This window comes from Diceros bicornis, chromosome 18 (assembly GCF_020826845.1).
Source record: "Diceros bicornis minor isolate mBicDic1 chromosome 18, mDicBic1.mat.cur, whole genome shotgun sequence".
NCBI lineage: Eukaryota > Metazoa > Chordata > Mammalia > Perissodactyla > Rhinocerotidae > Diceros > Diceros bicornis.
Window position 1 is genome coordinate 43,279,186 of NC_080757.1, and position 15,822 is coordinate 43,295,007.

Sequence of the window (15,822 nt, forward strand, 5' to 3'; positions counted from 1 at the left end):
GGGCCGGCCCTGATCCAGTAATTCTACTTCTGGATATATACCCAAAAGAAACGAAAGCAGGGACGCAGATATTTTTACACCTATGTTCACAGCAGCATTATTCACAATAGCCAAAAGGTGGAAGCAACCCAAGTGTCCACTGAACAATGAATAGATAAAATATGGTATATACATAGAATGGAATATTATTCAACCTTAAAAGGAAGGAAATTCTGACACATGCTACAACATGGATGAACCTTGAAAACATTATGCTAAGTGAAAGAAGTCAGTCACAAAAGAACAAACTTACATGATTCCACTTATATGCAGTACCTAGAATAGTCAAAGTCATAGAGACAGAAAGTAGAACGGTGATTGCCAGGGGCTGGGAAGAATGGGGAGTTAGTGTTTTATGGGTACAGTTTCAGTTGGGAAGGTAAAAAAGTTCTCGAGATGGATGGTGGTGATGGTTGCACAACAATGTAAATGTACTTAATGCCACAGAACTACACATTTAAAAATATAAAAATAGTAAATTTTATGTTATGTATATTCTACCACCATAAAAAAGTAAAAAAAAAGTTTTAGACTAAAATTCATTCACGCAATTAGTATTTATCTACCATCAAAAATCTTGCAATCTAGTAGTTTATAAGAAATTTAGACACTTTTTAAAAACTATAGTTGTATTCAAGAGATATTTAATGTACAGTTATACATGCTATACAACAGAGAACTAGAGGAAGGTAATTGGAATCATCTGTTAAAAGTTTAAACACATTTTATAGCCTGGGGACTCTACAGGGAAATGTTTTACTTTCCAGTTCATCTGATTCATTTTTTCTATCACAATCTCTTTACTATAATATTGGCCACAAAAACACTGTTAATCCAAAAATATCGCTTTCATATACTTTCATATATATCTCTGGAAAAGTCTTTCTAATAGACTCGGAAAAAAAAAAAGCTCCCAAGAGTTTCAGATCAACAACTAAAAAAATCCATAACTTGCCCCCTGTCAATTTTTAATGCTCATTAAACTATAATAATCAGGAAATTTTAAAATTTTAAATAAGTAGGGCTACTCTAAATGTTTTGCAAATGCAACAACCAAGTCCAAATGGGTCAGAGCCAAGTTTTACTCTCCTTCTCACAAAAAAAAAACTTCCCATAAAAAAGAGACCACATTTTAAAATCTTAATTTCTTTTCTAAACAAAAACAAAATCCAGGATAAACTAAAATTAATATTCTAGAAAAGTGATTGCTAACCTTCAATTTTGTGAAACTGAGAGAGCAAGCACTGAACTAGGAGCCAAGAGATTCTAACAGGCACTTCAGGAATAAGTATTTCTTTCCATTTTTTTCACTTGTGAAATAAGTGGAGATTATCAGATTAGATGATTTCTAAGGTGCCTTCTATTAACATTTGATGAAAATCACCTCAGGCAGAGTAAAATTCATGAAACAACCAACAAATCCTGTGGAATTCAAAACTCTAGGGACAGGAAATAAGCAAAGTAACGGCAGTAAAATTAAACAACAGTAAGATATCAAATTTTCAAAAAGGCATTCCCCAAACAGTTATCCCAGAAAATTTGTGGTTGGGCTAAAACCAAAAAACCTCAATATTGACTCACTATGTTTCTAAAGTATTAACTATTTGGGCATCCCAGATCATGAGCTGAGCAATACACTAGGAATCATGCTAGTGACTCACACTCCTGAATGAGACTGCTTTATGTGCAGAGACAAGGAATCAATTAAAGGGTTTACAATGAAGTTTTGTTTAACTGGAATGTTTTAAGTGGAAGTTAATTCTGCATGAGCGATAATGGATGTTTAATAACTAGCTGGTGACCATTTCTAAGCATAAGCATTATGGCAACTAACCATCAAACAGTAATCTATGCATTACAAACATGAAAACAACTTGTTTTCAAAAGAGTTCTTGGCTATGGACAACATTTGAGAAATACAAAACATAATTTGTTGTGAATCAAATTATAAAACCTAATGGAGAGAAGTAGTTTAAATCTTAGCTCTATTATTAACCAACAAGGAAACAAAATACACCATTGTGGGTTGAAGTGTCAATCTGTGCTGGCAAAAAGCCATTCTGTTTGAATGTAAGAATCTTCAGGAACCAGCTGGAGAAGTATGGGGAACCTGGGATAATGCATTCATTCACAATGGATAAGTGGTAGTCTTCATGTAAAGAAAGATAGCATTGGTACACTTGTTCAAAACAACCTAAGCTTAGGTCAACCCAATTGTCTGAACAATGATCACTCTAGGAAAATGAACATGTCTAAGATAACATAAAAATAAATGTATAATATTTCCAATATGACTAGGTTCACAATACAAAATTTGCAAAAAACCCACACTATCATACACCGATGGCAAGGGTGGTCTGATACAACCTTTTTGGAAGGCATCGTGGTAATATTTATCAAGAACTTTAAAATGTTTATGTCCTTTGATCAATAATTCCACATCTAGTAATTTATCCTAAATGCCCAATAAAAGAAGAATTTTAGGGCCGGCCCTGTGGCTTAGCGGTTAAGTGTGTGCGCTCCGCTACTGGCGGCCCGGGTTCAGATCCCGGGCGTGCACCAACGCACCGCTTCTCCGGCCACGCTGAGGCCGCGTCCCACATACAGCAACTAGAAGGATGTGCAGCTATGACAGACAACTATCTACTGGGGCTTTGGGGAAAAAAATAAATAAATAAATAAAATTATAAAAAAAAAAAAGAAAAATTTTACATAATCTAAAATGATGAAATACTATACAACCATCATAAATCTTGTTTTAGAATAGAGATCACAGGGCCGGCCCCGTGCTTAGCGACCCAGGATTCGGATCCCGGGCATGCACCGACGCACCGCTTCTCCCACCATGCTGAGGCCGAGTCCCACATACAGCAACTAGAAGAATGTGCAACTATGACACACAACTATCTACTGGGGCTTTGGGGAAAAAAAAAGGAGGAGGATTGGCAACAGATGTTAGCTCAGGGCTGATCTTCCTCACAAAAAAAAAAGAATAGAGATCACAAAATTCAAATGTCTACAATTATATAGAAACAAAAAGTAGATTAGTGGTTGCCTAGGCCTGAGGAGGGGGGAATAGGGAGTGACTACTAAAACGTATGGGGCTTATTTTGGGGAGAATGAAAATATTCTAAAATTATGTTAGCTCAGGGCCGGTCTTCCTCACCAAAAAAGAGGAGGATTGGCATGGATGTTACCTCAGGGCTGATCTTCCTCACAAAAAAAAAAAAAAAAAAAAATTCTAAAATTAGATTGTGGTGATGGCTACATGGCTACACAACCCTGTGAATATACTAAAAACATTTAATTGTACACTTTAAATAGGTGAACTGTATGGTGTGTGAATTATATCTCAAGCTGTTTAGGGCATTTTTTAAATGTCTGGATACCAGTGAGGTGATACAAGTAACCAAAACAGGAAAACGGGGCCTGGGGAACACAGGCCCCAACTAAAGGGAGGCTGCTGCTTATTAGTTACAGCTGTGGGAGTTACCAGACTGTCATATCTTTCAAAAGAAGTCTTCATCCTGGATTTTTATGTGAAGTCTGATTTTTTGGTAAATTTTTGATTGAAGTATAGAATACCTACAGAAAGGTGCACAAATATAAGTGTACAGCTCAATGAATTTTCCACAAACTGAACACACCCATGTAACCAGCACCAAAATCAAGAACAAAACATTAGCAGCCACTCAGAGCCACAATCATGCCCCTTTCCACCCAAGGAGAACCATCATTCTTACCGCTAACAGCATAGATTAGTTTAGCCCAGGGCCAACTTTGGCATTCTGGATAATTCTTTGTTGTAGGAGACTGTCCTGTGCATTGTAGGGTGTTTTGTAGCATCCCTGGCCTCTTTCAGTTGTGACATCCAAAGATTTCTTCAGACATTGCCAAATGCCCTCAGGGAAACAAAATCACATGACATTGAGACCTACTGGTTTAATCTGCTCTTGAACTTTATATAAATGGAATCATACGGAATGAACTCTCTCATATCGCAATCATAAAGAATATACTTTCGTGTCTGACTTCTTTTGTTTAACACCTGTTGAGAGTCATCAATCTTGTTGCATTTAGCTCTTGTCTGTTCATTCTCTTTGCTTCATTATACTGTCAGTGTGTGGATATATCACAATTGATCCATTCTCCCGCTGATGGGCATGTGAGTAGTCTCCAGTTTGGGGCTAAAAATGCTACTATGAACGTTTTATATACATCTTCTGGTGAACATATGTATGCATTTCTGTTGAATACCTAGAAGCAGAAGTGCTGGTCATAGGGGACCCATATGTCAGCTTTAGTAGATGAGTACTTTTCCAAAAGGAGATTCTATGAATTTATACTCCTAGCTATCTCCTTTTTTCTTCATGTTGGCAACTAACAGAAAAAAAATTTAAATAATATTGAGCCAGATATCTTATTGGCTGAATAAAGCCTGCCAATTTGTTACCTGTTTTAAAAGAAGATTTCATTATGAGGGAAAATGCTCATATGTAGTAGAAACAAAAAATGCCCAACAACGTAATATGCCTGAGTGGAAACACACCAGCATTAACAATGGCCTATAAATGTTTTCTCTTCTATTTGCTTTTCAATATTTCTACAATAAACAAGTTATAAGGGAGTTGGGAAAGCTTTACCATGCAACAAAGCCCTGAAAGAAATTTTAAAAGTAGGTCAGGGTACAAATTTCATAATATTTGCACACATTCATAAAGATCTAATTAAATAATGGATATATCACAGAAAAGCGTAACTATCTCATAGAACCTTTGGTACAGTTAAAACATCTCCTTATATAAGGGAGTCCAAGACAGAACTTACATAAAATTCTGCTCGAGTAAAATATAGGATGGTGAGTCTAGAGGGTAATTCTTAATTTGTAAGGATATATCAAAAGATAGTAGTACTCCGATGTCTTATACAGCAGCTTAGTATCATAATGCTGCTTTTCTCATTCCTTTAAAGACTCACCATAAAATGATTCAGAAGCAACACAGAAAATTAACATATCCAATATTCCCTTGAAATACATAGTTGTTGTCATTGCTACCTGCTGGTTATTGACTGTGTGATATTGAGTATTTGGAAGGAATTATCGTTATTTGAGAAACTGATTATTAAAACAGCCATGAGGGGCTGGCCCGGTGGCATAGTGGTTAAGTTCACGTACTCTGCTTTGGGGGCCTGCAGTTCGCAGGTTCGGATCCTGGGTGCAGACCTACACACTGCTCATCAAGCCACGCTGTGGCGGCGTCTCATATACAAAATAGAGGAAGACTGGCAACAGACGTTAGCTCAGGGGCCAATCTTCCTCACCACACACACACACACACACACACACACACACACACACACACACACGCTACCAAAAACTTACCACTCTCCATTATAAGTGAGTTCTATTAAATGTTTATCTGACATGAAAATATTATAAAACTCATACTTTCTGTCCTAATCACTCCACTTCATTTTCTCTTCGTCATATCAAGGATTCTTCTGTTGAGATAAGAATATGCCCACGAGATTCACTACAAACCTAAAAGATACATCTCCTGAGAGAAAATACTAAATGTTAATATCTTGCCCTAGATGGATTTTTTAAACCAAAATATTCTTTTACTTTAAGGCTATGAGGATTGGCTAAACTGGAATCTAAGACTACTATTCTGAGCACTGATCTCATCTCCATTTTCCTATCTCAAGAAACTGTGCTGATATGTAGGTAATTTCAAACCACAAAGGCAAAAACAGTTTTCTGAGGCAAAATAAAAAAAACAGCAGTAGGAAATAAAGCTTTTAACTACTAAGAGCATTCTACTTGGAGTTCAAAATGCTGAGGTTGCTTTAAATTTCTCATTGAACTAGTAACCATAATTAAGTGGTAGCCAAAATAAATCTACTCAGTAGAATGCTTTGCAAACTATGTATATATAATTTTCCTCTGAGGCAGGATATACCTCAAATCAGAAACATATTTTTCCCTCCTTTTCTCTTTTCCAAGTTCAAGTATAATAGGATACAATGGCTTCAGACACACAATTCAATAAAAGAAATGAGACACTCCCCCAATTCCTAATAATTTTCCCAAACTTAACAGAAAGCTTTCCTTTTCAAGTGAACCTGAAAAGTGCACATCTGCTTGAACCGCTCAGCCTATAATAAATACAAAGCTGTCACTCTGAATAACATGAACATCTACTACTGAAATGGAACGTGAGGTCAAAGCCAAGTATTTGAGTTAGACACACAAACGACGAATTGGCCTGTTGCACTAAAGCATTTTCTATTCAAATCTAGATAGGCTAGGGTCTGCCCTGGTGGCCAGCCAGTTAAGTTTGTGTGTTCCGCTTTGGCGGCCTGGGGTTCGCAGGTTCGGATCCTGGGTGCGGACCGATGCACTGCTTGTCAAACCATGCTGTGGCGGCGGCGCATATAAAGTAGAGGAAGATGGGTATGAATGTTAGCCCAGGGCCAATCTTCCTCAGCAAAAAGAGGAGGATTGGCAACAGATGTTAGCTCAGGGCTGATCTTCTCACACACACACACACACACACAAAACTCTAGATAGGCTAGCCAAACAGGTCCTTTAAAAACAGATCCCAAAAACTAACATTTCTGACATAAGCTTAAAAATCATTATTTGAAGAAAAAAACAAACACCGTTATCACCCAAATATTCCACAAAAAACAGTTTCATGGGTTCATGCACTATAGTGGTAAAAGAAATGTTAGAGATCGGCTAGGCTAGTAGTCCCCAACTTTTAGAGTCTGAGGACCTTTATGTAATTGCAAAAGATTTCTTGGAGCCCTATATAATAGCTATACATTTATTATCTGTCTCTGGAGAAAACACACAAGCACAAAACTCTACCATAAACTGGTAAAGTTTTAAAATAAATCTACAGTTTATTTATCATAACATCATCTACATATACATTTGAAATGGTCATACATATTTGTAAGACGTTATTTATGCATTTCATTGACAATACCTACACAGATTCCAAGGTCATCTTTCAACTATTTTGCAATGGCCCATTGTTTGACACCACAGTATGAGATTAATATCCTTATTTTACTGAAGAGGGTACTAAAGATCATGATGACTTAAGATCACACAACTAATTAGTTGTAAAGCCAAAAATACAACTCAGAACCTAATGATCTTTTTGCTATACTATGTGGGTTTAGTGTTTTCATTTCATTTATTTATTATTTATTTAATTAACTTAATTTAAAGACCACACTAGGGCCGGCCCCGTGGCTTAGCTGTTAAATGCGCGCGCTCCCCTGCTGGCAGCCCGGGTTCGGATACCGGGTGCGCACCAACACACCGCTTCTCCAGCCATGCTGAGGCCGTGTCCCACATACAGCAACTAGAAGGATGTGCAACTATGACATACAACTATCTACTGGGGCTTTGGGGAAAAAAAGGAGGAGGATTGGCAATAGATGTTAGCTCAGAGCCAGTCTTCCTCAGCCAAAAGAGGAGGATTAGCATGGATGTTAGCTCAGGGCTGACCTTCCTCACATAAAAAAAAAAAAAAAAAAAAGCAACAAATAGGGCTGGCTCCATGGCTTAGCGGTTAAGTGCGCGTGCTCCGCTACTGGCAGCCCGGGTTCGGATCCTGGGCGAGCACCGACACACCGCTTGTCTGGCCATGCTGAGGCCATGTCCCACATACAGCAACTAGAAGGATGTGCAACTATGACACACAACTATCTACTGGGGCTTTGGGGGAAAAAAAAAGGAGGAGGATTGGCAATAGATGTTAGCTCAGGGCCGGTCTTCCTCAGCAAAAAAAAAAAGAGGAGGATTAGCACGGATGTTAGCTCAGGGCTGATCTTCCTCACAAAAAATAAATAAAATAAAATAAAATAGCAACAAATAGATGAAATACTCAGGAATGAGCCTAACAAGAAACATACAGGATTCAAATAAAGAATGCTTAAAAATACTACCAAGGAACACAAAAGACTTAAATGCTTAAAACAATTTATTTATTTTTTTGGAAGCACTTAGGTTGCTTCTAAGTCTTGGCTATTGTGAATAATGCTGCAATGAATACGCGTTGGTGTTTTCACGTTCTTTGGATAAATACCCAGCAGGGGAATAGCGGATGGTATGGTAGTTCTATCCTTAATTTTTTGAGGAATCTTCATACTGTTTTCCACAGTGGCTGCACCAGTTTGCACTCCCACCAGCAAGGTATCAGAGTTCCCTTCTCTCCACATCCTCTCCAACACTTGTTATTTCCTGTGTTGTTAATTATAGCCATTCTGACAGGCGTGAGGTGATATCTCATTGTAGTTTTTTTTTTGGTGAGGAAGATCAGCCCTGAGCTAACATCTGATGCAAATCCTCCTTTTTTTTTTTCCTGAGGAAGACTGGCCCTGAGCTAACATCCCTGCCCATCTTCCTCCACTTTATATGGGACGCCGCCACAGTATGGCTTGACAAGCAGTGCATTGGTGTGCACCCCAGATCCGAACCGGTGAACCCTGGGCCACTGCAGCAGAGCACTGGCACTTAACTGCTTGCGCCACCAGCTGGCCTCTTATTGTAGTTTTGATTTGCATTTCCCTGATAGTTAATGATGTTGAATATCTTTTCATGTGACTGTTGGCCATCTGTATATCTTCTTTGGAGAAATGTCTGTTCAGCTCTTTTGCCCATTTTTTGATTGGGTTGTTAGTTTTTTTGTTGCAACACTGATTTCTAAACATGCCACTGGGATTTCTCTGGAACCAGACAAACTGATTCTAAATTTATTGTGAAAAAATAAATAGTAAAAATGGTTGAGAAATTTCTGAAAGAGTAACAAGGGCATACAAGCTCCTCTAGATATATATTATAAAGCTATAATAATTTAAGAAGCTGAAACTGGCAAAAAAAATTAACAGATCGATGGAATGCAACAGAATAGAAAGTTCAGAAAATCCAAATACATCTGGGAATTTAATGTATGACAAAAGTGGCATTTCACATCAATGGAAAAAAGATGGAATATTCAATAAATGATATTAGACTATGATGGGTAGCCATCTGGAAAAAATAAAAAATAAAGTTAGATTTTTAAGTTCCAGATGGATCAAAGATTTAAAATTAAAAAGAAAACCATTAAGGGGCCAGCCTGGTGGCATAGTGGCTAAGTTCGTGCACTCCGCTTTGGTGGCCCGGGGTTTGTGGGTTCAGATCCCGGCACAGACCTACACACCACTCATCAAGCCATGCTGCGGTGGCATCCCACATGCAAAATAGAGGCAGATGGGCACAGATGTTGGCTCAGGGCTAATCTTCCTCAGCAAAAAGAGGAGGATTGCCAATGGATGTTAGCTCAGGGCTAATCTTCCTCTCACACACACACACACACACACACACACACACACACAAAAAGACCACTCAACAGAAAAATGTTCAGTGGATATGAAGAGAGTTCTCAGAAAAAGAAATATAAATGGCTTTTAATAATATAATATAAAAAGATATTCAATATCACTTGTGATTAAAGATATACAAATTAAAACGACACCAATATACTTTTCATTTACCTAATTAGAAAAGATTTAAAAATTGATAACAGATCACTGACAAGGTAGGAGGCACTCTTTGCGTTTATTAGAAGTGGTGGGAGGTGGGGTAAGCTGGTATAGCTTTTGTAAGAGACAACATGGAAATAACCATCAAAATCGAAAATGCACACACCTTTTGACCCAGCAATTCCAATTCTTAATATTTATCTAGCAAATACGCTCACAGACATACAAAATAATGTACAAGAATATTCACTGCAGTCCTGTTGACAATGGGCTGGAAACAATTTAAAAATCTATTAGTAAGGGACTGGCTAAACAAATTACAGCACATCTAGTAGTCAAAAAGAGTGAGACCACTCTATCTGTAATGAGATGAAACAAACTAAAATACATTAACAAAAAATGTACCCTGTAGAACAGAGTGTATAGTATGCTACCATTTATGTACGTGCGTGTGAATATTAAATGTATGGATAGCTCTAGAAGAATTCACAAAAAAAGGTCAACAGTAATTACTTTGATAGGAAAAAAAATGAGTGAGTGAGAAGAGAAAAAAAGGAAGACTTACTTTTCACTTTATACCCTTTTATACCTTTAGGATTTTGTACTACATAACATATTACCTACTTCAGAAAATAATTTTTAAAATGTCAATAAAGCGTGCGCCGGCCCCGTGGCTTAGCGGTTAAGTGCACGCGCTCCGCTGCTGGCGGCCGGGGTTCAGATCCCGGGCGCGCACCGAAGCACCGCTTCTCCGGCCATGCTGAGGCCACGTCCCACATACAGCAACTAGTAGGATGTGCAGCTATGACATACAACTATCTACTGGAGCTTTGGGGGAAAAATAAATAAATAAAATTATAAAACAAAATAAATAAATAAAATAAAATGTCAATAAAGTGAAATACTCAAGCACAAAGCTGTCAGTGTAAGCCTTGTATAATTGTATAATATGTCGAAGTTTCTTAGGATGTTAATTATACTGACCCTTGGCCCAGCAATTGGGAAGAAATGAAAATGTGAACTAGGCACAGTATGTCAAAGAAAAAACCTAATCTTCAATTTCTTTATTCCATCTGATAGCCTGCCTAAAACTAGCTGTGGTAATTCTTCCTGGAGGCAAGAGTCCCCTTGTGTAAACCATACCATAGGTGATCACTGTATTTTTGGGTCTATTAAAATTGCTCAAGATTGATCAGGCCACGGCCACTAGTAAGTTTACATCAGTATTTACTAAGGCCCTAGCACCATATTGACATACAGACCAATAATGCAAAAAATAACATACAACAATGACGTTTCTAGTTAGAAGAACAAAAGCTTTCTCAGAAGTTACTTCAGTACAATCAGCAACTATAAATAAAAAATAAATTAGTAAGCATTCGCATAATTGTTAAATACATAAATGAAGTATGAGCTAGGTGCTGGGGATACTGGGCTATCCGAGATAGACATTACTCTTGACTTTATGGAATACAGAGTACAGTCTAATGATGAAACAGGCATTACACAAATAATTAAATTAATTAATATTGTGATAAGTCCTACAAAAGAGAAGTACAGGGTGTTGTAAGAGTGTATTACAGGGGTCCCCAACCTAATCTAGGAGAATCAGAGGTTTCCCTGCAGAAGTGATATTTAAGCAAGTTCTGAAGAATGAGAAGCTGCCTTCCAAGCAGAGAGATCAGCTAAAGCATGTACAAAAGCCCCTGGGTGAGCTTTGAACCTTCAGAGAATAGAAAAAAAAAAGATTAGTACAGCTAGACTATACATAACAAGAAAGAAATTACAAAGAAATGATGCTGGAAAAGTAGGCAAGGCCAGATCACACCTTGTTAAATGAAGACTGAAAGCTTTAAAGGGAAAACACCAGAAGTTTTCAGATAAGTGACTTGATCAAATTTGTTTTATAATGATAATTCTTGATGCTGTGAGAAGAGCAGATGAGGGTATATTGCTTAGGAATATATACATATGTAGTGAAGGTATAAAGAAATGCAAGGGAATAATCAACTCAAGTTGGTGATTACCTCTGGTAAGGAAGCCTAAAACGGAGGTGTGGAGACAGAGGATGCAATCAGGTAGGGAACACATAAGACTTCAACTGTACTGGTAATGTTTTATTTCTTAAGCTGCAAGGTGGATATGCAAGTATTTATTGTAGTGTTATTTATTACTTTTTCTCTCTTAAATTATCTCATATTACTTTTTTTTTTTAACAAGAGTGAACGAGGAAAGACCATTTAGAATAGACCATAATAGTCTTAGGAAAAGGTGGCCTAGACTAGGATGGGGAGACTGGTGATGGAGAGAAATTGCAAGAGTCTGGCCTCAGTAAGCTGTTGATAGAGCCACTTAATAAAACAGGGTACAGAGAAGAAGGTCTAGTTTTAAAGCCAAGATCAAGAGCTCAGTCTGGGCAAGTCAACTCAAAGTACCTGACTATCTAAGTGGAGATGGTGAGCAGGTAGCTGGGATCAGAAAAGGGGTCTGAACTTCAGAGACAAACTTGGGAGTATTCAAAATATATATGGTAACTGAAGGCACAGAATGGATAAGATTAGAGATTCTCAAGTCTGAGGACCAAGACTTGAGAAAGACCATCAATTAAAGATCTGGTAGAAGAAGACGGGGAAAAAAACTTATTTTTTTTTTAAAGAAGGAATAGCCAGACAGCAAGGAGGGAAAATTAGAACATGAGAAGTCAGTATTTCAGGAAGGAAATTTTTGAATCCAAATAAACACCTACTCCGGATGGGCAACTGGAATCCAAGGTCCAAGAATGAGTCAAAGAGAATTCCCTAAAAATAGAGTTCGAATTCATTTTACTGTGAACATTCCCAAAAGGAATGTTATAACTCAGTTAAGTAATAATAAATTCAGTCAAAACTGATAAATCCTACAAAGATGTAGATGAAAATAATCTTCATAACTGTTTGAGACTTGAATACAGTTTAGAGATTAAAGGATAAGAATAGCGATGTGTGAAGTTTATTCCATTTCTATAGAGAAGAAAATATCAAAACTTACTCTGAAATTCTATACATTTCTTTTGTTTCAAAGATGTTAGATAATTTCAAGATTGCTTAACTTTTTTAGCATGTTAAACTTACAAGCATCTAGCTCAGTGCCTAACATAAGTATCTGACAGAAAAAAAATCACTGAATGAATGAATGGGCACTAGAACACTTTTGTCCAAACTGTGCTGGTGCTATAGTAATATAGCCTCAAAGAACAAGCTTTAACTGAAGGCTCTACTCATTCCACAGAACACTTCATTTCTGTAGAAACAGAACGCTATCTGCAAGATCTCATCCTTGTCTTAGGGAAAAAAATCCTTCCAGCAACACATTCCACAGGTCTGAATGATAAACCAGAGTGCTGTCAGCAACTGCAGTGTTTGCAAAACTCAAGAAGGTACTACTGTGAGCCCGCCCGTATTGACAGTCTGGTCATTCATTCTTGAGAGTTGTAGAAAATAGTAATGCTTGGACTTGACAGAAGTACAGAACAGGTCCTTACTTAGACACAAACTAAACTCATCAGCTGCAGTGATATATATGAAAAACAAATGTTGGCACTTAGCTGATATTAACAGTTCAGAACTGTTCTCTAGGTCTAAGTTTCAGGTTAATGATATCAGCTAAAATCTATCTTCTCATATATATTCTCAAAGGAATGGTCCACAAAAGCCAAAAAAAAAAAAAAAGTAATCCCATCCTTTCTTCGCCTAAATTTTTATCAGATTATTCTGGATAGGAGCCACACATCTTTCTCTGCTACAAGAAAAACACAACCTCAAAAATAAACAATTACACCTCCAGTTAGACTTAACTATCTAGATTAATAATAATAAAAGGAATACATTTCATTTATTTTGAAATGTGAACAAACTTCAAATAAATAAACAGCCTTTTGGAACTCATCATTTTGCGCTGAATTAGGCATGGAACAAACTGTGTATTTATTAAGAGAATGATGCTCTGGATTTTAGTTATATATTCTGTATTCTAGGATCCCAATTGATTGAGGATCGGAATTGATAGCTGAGCCTGGAGCTGGGGGTGTGGGCTAATCAGACAGACCCTGTATCCCTTCCCTTTGGATAATTTATAGAAATACGAAATAAGAAAAAAAATAACTAAGGAGTAACAGCATTTACAAGTAAGATGTTGAAGATATGTTAACTTAAATGCTTTGGATTAAAGACTAAAACTCTATTCTACCTTCATGAACTGAATAGAAAGTTACTGGGTCCTTTGCTCCTTTTTAAGAGAATTGTGGTGTCTACCTAGCACAAGCAGAAAACCAATTCTAAAGTCACACAACCCAAAAAGAAGCTAAAAGTGTTGACTTTTGAAAAAGGTGCTTGACATTGTGGGAGATCAAAATTGGCCACCCTGAAATATATCTCTTTACCTTGGTTATTTTCTCTGAGGGACATTTGACCTCCCCCAAACTGCCTAAAGGAATTTAACTCTGGGTGTAGACAGACTGGCAGGGTCCTTGCTAAGCCCATTCATCACAAAGTTCTGTTTACCAAACATTTACATTTGTAAAGGTATCTCCCTCTGTGTAGTGGGAAGGGGAGGGGGATGACCTCATCTGTAAAAACTCTTATCAGGATGGAAGAAGACGACTTAAATCTACATACTCTTGATTACTATAATTCCTGTCTCTGGCCACATTCTCTATAGGTGGCCCTGCAAAGCACTGTCTGACAAACATTTACATTTCCCTCTCCATGTAAATTGTCTTCCCCTCTGAAATCCCAAAACACCACCCACCCCCAACATCCTCCTTTGTCTTTAGCTGAAGATGGTATTTAAGACGAGAATCTCTGCTATTGTGTTGAGAAACTGTTTCCCTGGTTTCTCCCATGTATACATGTTATTAAACTTGCTAATTATTTGCCCAGCCAGAAGAACCTTAAGGGTAAAGGGTGGAGGGGGATTCACCCTCTTTCCCAACAACATGCTTTGGAAAAGTGCACAACAGTTTAAGACAAATAGTAAATAATATTAAAGCAATACAAATCAGGATAAAGAATAAAAGGAGAACTTCCATACAGCTTCTATGCGTTCCCCTCAACATGTCCGTTGCTTACAACACTGCTCAAAAACATCAGGTGAAAACTAAGACAGATTTGTTTGCCAGAGATTTTTACCTTTTACCCAGAAGAGTCAGTTCATATTTCTTTAATTCTGCCATTACATAGCACTTAAGAAATCCAAAGCAACTGCAATATACAACTCTATGCTAAATTCCAAAAAATGAAAGCAAAAAACTCCAGAAAACGTAACCATAATGCACAATATTTTTAGTCAGGAGCTCTGTTAAGTTTATTTTTCTGCATGCTTATTCTTAATAATACCTAAACTCTCTTTAGGGTACAAAGGATTTGACCCCTAAATTACATTATTAATCCCCTTTCCTACAGATATTACTGTACTGGAGACACGCCGTTCTCCGTTTACCAAGGAATTAAAATCGCTTTCATTTATACAGTTTGATTTTCACATATACTCACTTGAACATAGATACAACACGTATAATAATCTTAGACTTATCAGGCATACAAGATAACGCTTATCCAGGACTTATTCTAACTTGATTTACTCGATTCCAAAGTACACTCTTGATACTAACAAAATAAAGCGTGAGCACAATGAAATCTGTACCATTGCCAGTTTTCAAAGAACAAAAACTTCAAATGATAAAAACCAAACTCGCCCATTTCGCAAAGGCAAAGTAATCCCAATCTTAGAAACAATCGCAAAAAAAGAAAAAACCTCCAAATTCTAAACCACACATTCACATAAATCTTTTCAACTCAACAGCTCCAAACGCCGCCGCCAACCGCAACCGCCCACAATCACAGCGTTAGCGCCTTCTCCTAATTTTGAATCTGGAGACTGAAGAAAAAAAAAACAGTCGTTCAAAGTTTCACGAAGTGGAAAAAAATGATTTTAAGTAAAAAAAATGCCTTCACCAAGAAGCGACTATCCCATTCCCCCACCGCCCGCTCCCCCCCTCCAGCCCTCGGACTGAAACGTTCCCGGGAGGCAGGGGTCCTGGCAGCGACGTTGAAGGAAAGTCAAACGCACCGCACGCAGCCCGGAGAGCCGTCACGGGCCGAGCATCGGGAGACAAAGAGCAGCCGGCGAAGCCCGGCGGCAAGGGGCGGCCGGCGCGGCCCTGCGCCCCTAACCGCCCGAGGAGTTGCGAGCGCCGCCTAA

The 15,822-nt window shown here is 37.8% G+C and overlaps 1 protein-coding gene and 1 long non-coding RNA gene across 14 annotated transcripts in view; both read right to left on the bottom strand.

Moving 5' to 3' along the window:
* The window catches only part of GJC1 (gap junction protein gamma 1), a 38,503-nt gene that overhangs the window by 21,617 nt on the left and 1,064 nt on the right, over positions 1-15,822 (bottom strand). Inside the window, exon 1 of one of the 13 annotated variants that reach the window (XM_058561200.1) lies at positions 15,691-15,787. The exons of the other annotated variants lie outside the window; for them this stretch is intronic. The gene's annotated coding sequence lies outside the window, so the exon portion shown is untranslated. Of the gene's footprint in view, positions 1-15,690; positions 15,788-15,822 lie in introns of those variants that run through there. 13 annotated transcript variants of the gene reach the window in all.
* Positions 3,039-10,231, bottom strand: LOC131417590 (uncharacterized). Its single transcript, XR_009222723.1, has 3 exons — positions 9,752-10,231; positions 5,489-5,597; positions 3,039-3,941 (listed from the first exon to the last, which is right to left on the bottom strand). It is a non-coding gene; the product is annotated as an uncharacterized LOC131417590 (long non-coding RNA).